General features: G+C 48.9%; 1 pseudogene across 1 annotated transcript in view; it reads right to left on the bottom strand.

The window, feature by feature from the left end:
* LOC311328750 (homeobox protein unc-4 homolog) overlaps nt 1-5,000 on the bottom strand; it is a 6,146-nt pseudogene that overhangs the window by 20 nt on the left and 1,126 nt on the right. The window contains exons 2-4 of the transcript in view: nt 4,705-4,880; nt 146-1,327; nt 1-52 (exon numbers count right to left, since the gene is read on the bottom strand). The exon at nt 1-52 is cut by the window's left edge and continues 20 nt beyond it. The product of the transcript in view is annotated as a homeobox protein unc-4 homolog (transcript). The remainder of the gene's footprint in view (nt 53-145; nt 1,328-4,704; nt 4,881-5,000) is intronic.

Below are 5,000 nucleotides of genomic sequence, written 5' to 3'. Positions count from 1 at the left end.
CTCCGTCTGTTAGCGGTTCTGCGTCGTCACAGTCCGTGTTCGTCCCCGAACACTCCGAGCCTCGCTCCGGAGACGCGCCACGCCTCCTTCCCTCCTCCTCCTCCTCCTCCTGCTCCTCCTCTTCCTCCCTCGCGCCCGCGCCGACCTCCGCCCGGCCGCCGTCCGAGTCCGCCTGAGTCTGCGTCGTCAAACCGCCGCCGCCGTCGTCGTCGTCCTCGCCGCGTCTCGCGCCCGAACCCGTTCTGGTTAAAGTCGTTTGGGCCGAGGCGCCCCCCTCCCCCCCTGCTCCTCCTCCGTTGATCAAACTCTCCGGGAGTTCCCGCGGCGGCGTCTCGAGCGGCCCGTTGCTGACGTGATTGTTGACGCGGTGTTTATTATTATTATTATTATTGTTAGAGGCTGGGTTCACGGGACCCGGGAGGTTGGCTGCGGGGTGGGCGGGGCTTCTGCTGCCCTCGCTCGTCGGCGCCGCACGCCGCCGCCCTCCCGGGTCCGGCCCCTCGTCGGCGCGGCGATCCTGGCCCGGCGGCAGCGCGGCGGTCTTCAGGGCGGTCTGCGGAACCAGGAAGCCCAGCGGCTGGTGGGTGATGGGGTAGAGCAGGAAGTGGCCCTTGCCCACCAGGGGCGGCCGCTGACCGGGGTGGGAGGGCGGGAACTCCGGGGGGGGTTTCCGCCTGGCGGGCGTGGCGTCCGACAGCAGGCTCTCCACGCTGAACGGGTTGCGTTTCTGGAGGGCGGAGACCACCGCCGTCCTGGAGCTCCCGGGGCCGAGGCCGGGGCCGAGGCCGGGGCCGGGGCCGGGGCCGGGCGTGGGGCCGTCGCCGGGGGACGCCGGACCACCCGGAAACCCCGGACCCCCCGCGGTTCTTTGGTTGTGGTGGTGGTGGTTCTGGAGCAGACCTAATCCCGCTCGCGTTTGGTCACAGCTCGGCTCGGTTTGGTATCCTCCTCCTCCTCCTCCTCCGCCCACCGATGCCGCCAACGGCTCCGGGCGGAGGGCGCCGACGCTAGTCCCGTTCGTGGCGGCGGCGGCGGGGGGGGGCTGCTCGCTGTCGGTGAACTGGGACACGCCGCTGTCGCTGTCGGAGCCGCCCGGCGTGTGGAACAGATCCCCGCCGGACTGCAGCCGGCTCTGGGACTTGAGCAGCTTGCGCTCCTGCTTCCGACGCTTCTTCTCGGCGCGCTCGCGCTCGCGCCGGGCGATCTCCTCCGGGTCCATGGGCTCGCCGCTGCAGGTGGTCGGGTGGGAGTTGTGCGCCGGCCGTCCGGGGCCTTTCTTCGTGTTCTCCTTCTTCCTCCATTTGGCGCGCCGGTTTTGGAACCAGACCTACGCACACACACACACACACACACACACACACACACACACACACAAGGATAGGATGGGAAAATATTTATAGAAATTTGTGAGAGTTCACACGCATAAAACCTGCTCATGGAGATGACGACCGGTGCTTTCAGTTAAAAAATACATATTTTGTATTAAGAAAATATTAATATTCTGAGAAATTCCCATTTTGAAACTTTGGTTCAAGTACCCACTGAGACCACGTTTCTCTCTCTTTTCTCTCTCTTTCTCTCTCTCTCTTTCTCTCTCTCTCTCCCTCTCTCTCTCTCTCTCTCTCTCTCTCTCCCTCTCTCTCTCTCTCTCTCTCTCTATCTCTATTTCAAATATTTGGAATAACCTGTAAATGAATAAGCAATGTTTTTTTAGGATAAAAGAAAACATACATGCACATTTCATGCTATTCGCATCAGTCGAACACATAAACCTCGCAAAAAAAAAGTATTTGGTATAAAACAGGACTACCGGTTGTTGTAACAATAAGATGCGCGTGACTGACGGTGCCAAACGGCGGTACAGACCCAGCTGGTCCACCGATAAATGAGATCCGTGTCTGGGAACCCACCGGGCCAGCACACAAACAAACAAACAAGTCAAAGGTTAGATCCTCCTCTCTCCCCTCTCTCCGTCCTTAATTACGGCCTTAAACGCAGTGAAATCCTAAACAAAACATACAGCAGCCCAGCCAATAAGTCCAGACCCCCCCACCCCCCCTGTCACCTGATCCGTCCCGTCAGATCGCCAGACGCGTCACAACCCCCGACAGCAGAAGCACAGATGCGCCGGGACGGTTTTAATTGTCAATTGAGTCAGTAACGTTAATAGGTAATTCTCTCAATTACGTTTAATTCTACCGTGGCTAATTCAGCCCCTATCTCTCTCTATTCACTCCTCCTCCTGCTGCCGCTGCTGCAGCCCGAGTCCCGGCCCGTCCCGGCCTCCCTCCCCTCCCCTCCTCATCCTCCCCTCCCCTCCTCTCCCCTCCTCATCCTCCTCTCTCGCCGAGCCGAGAGAGACACCGCCCCGCCTGCGTGCCCACCGCCGGGCCGCTGGTACAAGCTGATAACGCGAGGAACCCGTAAAAGGCACGCGGGAGTGGGCTGCGAGCGTGTGTGTGTGTGTGTGTGTGTGTGTGTGTGTGTGTGTATGTGTCGCATAATGATGTTTGAGATGGCGACAATGCGCTCGTGTTCCTTATGAATGTGTAATGTTGGGTATTGGGGTGTATCTGCTCAAAGGCACGGGCTAAGCAGCTTGAGGGAATAATACGCCGAGGTTTAGGAAACTACATCCCCCCAACAAGATATCACAATCCAAACAAACACTCTCTCCATCTATCTCTCTCTCGCACCGTTTCTCTCTTTCTCTCTCCATCTTTCTTTCTTTCTCTAGGCCTACAGAAATATTATAGGCTAATGCAAACTCGCTTCAATTCCTTGCCAATACACCCCACCAGAATGTGAGAGTGCCCTGTGTAGATTTGATTGAAGTTATGGACTAGGCTACTGAAATAGGAATATTTATATTATAAATATATATATATATTGAAGTTATGGACTAGGCTACTGAAATAGGAATATTTCTATTATAAATATATATATATATATATTGAAGTTATGGACTAGGCTACTGAAATAGGAATGAGAACCGCAAAAATGTACAAACATTAGCACGAACACAAAACAAGACAGAGATGTTATGTTATCAAATAATTTAACAATAGCCCTATACTTTACTATACTATACTATACTATACTATACTATACTATACTATAGCCTACTATACTTTTTATTTTTTTTATTTTAGATTTTAGATTTTTTTATTTTGCATAAGAGGAAGGCTCTATAGACCTATTTCCGGTGATTTACTCGTCCTTAAGTAAGATGCTAGTTTCTCTTGGATGCTTTGCGTGAACCCGGACAGGCTCGTCCATAAAGCGTGCTAGTTATCGCTTTATATACTGTCCCGGGCTAACAGGGTTAAGCCCGGGCTAACCTCGCTCCAACCAGAGGGATCACAAGGCCGTCAACACTTCCTGAACGAATTCCCCCTCGTAATCCAATCATGAAAATAGCAGGTCTAATGTTAACATATTTGGTAGCAATTAGAATGTTAAGCCATGATCGTCTCGTGTGTTTTTCATTCATTGTTCTGACTTTTAGAATATTTTATTTAGAGAGAATAATTACAGTTTGGGAAAATTTGATGTTGCACGGGAAATAGAAAACTGACAATATTTTTTTCGGATAATGGAAATTAAAATATAGCCTAACTTTATCATAACATAAAACACCAATATTATAAAATTATCATGAAATAAAACACCAACGAAAGGACATCTGTAATAGCAACAACAATTTTTAAAATGTAATATAATACTTTAATATATAATTATACTTATGGCACAACTTGTACTACAACTACTATTACTACTAGCCTATTACTATTAGACTACGACTACTGCTATGCCCCAATAGCCTACTATTACTACTACTACTTTTATTCATAATAATAATAATAACAATAATAATAATAATAATAGTAATAGTAATAATAGTAATGAAAATAGCAACAATAATAATTAGTAGCAGTAATAATAATAATAATAATAATAATAATATCATTATTATTAATAATAATAATAATAATAATAATAGTAGGCTAGTAATTGAAAAGGGCTCACTTGAAAAATAGATCTGTGTCTCAAAGTGACTCTATAATAATGATTAAATATGATTCTAATAATATGTTAATGTTATATTCAATTGCAATTATCTTGTATTTAAATAAGAGTTTAGACATTCCAGGGCACACATTTCACAATTAAAGCAGCCTTTATTATTAATATTTATCTGACAATTCATCTTAGAGAATACCCTAGCCCTCATATTAGCCTGTGTCATTATTGTATAATTTGTTATGGTTCGTAGAAGCACCTTTATGCTTCCGTTTGCTCAGCAAACCGGCTTGTGTTTTATTAGCCTATAAATCAATACTGTGTCCCGATGCATAATTCACCAGCAGTCTTATTGATGGCTCTATAATTGACAAATAGCTGTCTCAAGACGGGGTCTCCCCACGGACAAACAGAGCACAACACCAGGCCCCGTCACCAGGACAACCAGACGCCAGAGGGGGCAGAAATATGACCCCCCCCCCCCCCAAAAAAAAAAATCAATCTAATTAGGCCTATCGAGCGTAAAAGCATGCAGATGAATTAACCTAAAAGTGCTTTATGAATTTCCATGCAACCACAAACTAGCAATATAATATAATGGCGAGAAAGAGACGAGTGGAGTGAAGACCCATTCACACGTCACATCATAATATTGTTTGCATGTTGTTTGTTGTTGTTTACCTGGACCCTGGACTCCACGAGGTCGAGCCTGAGCGCCAGCGCCTCGCGCATGAACACATCCGGGTAGTGGCTCTCGTTAAAAGCCTTCTCCAGCTCCTCGAGCTGCCAACCGGTGAAATTGGTCCTCGTGCGTCGCCGTTTGCAGCCCGGGCTATCCTTGTCAGGGTCACCGGGATCTGTTCCCGGTCACCGGGATGGCGAGGCAGAGCGGTAGAGGGAGAGAGTGGGAGGGAGAGAGAGAGAGAGAGAGAGAGAGAGGAGAGAGAGAGAGAGAGAGAGAGAGTGCGTGTCAGTGA

Source organism: Borostomias antarcticus (assembly GCF_949987555.1).
Source record: "Borostomias antarcticus genome assembly, contig: scaffold_658, whole genome shotgun sequence".
Taxonomy (NCBI): Eukaryota; Metazoa; Chordata; class Actinopteri; order Stomiiformes; family Stomiidae; genus Borostomias; species Borostomias antarcticus.
The sequence above is the reverse complement of the archived record's forward strand: the minus strand, read 5'-3'. Positions and strand labels throughout refer to the sequence as shown.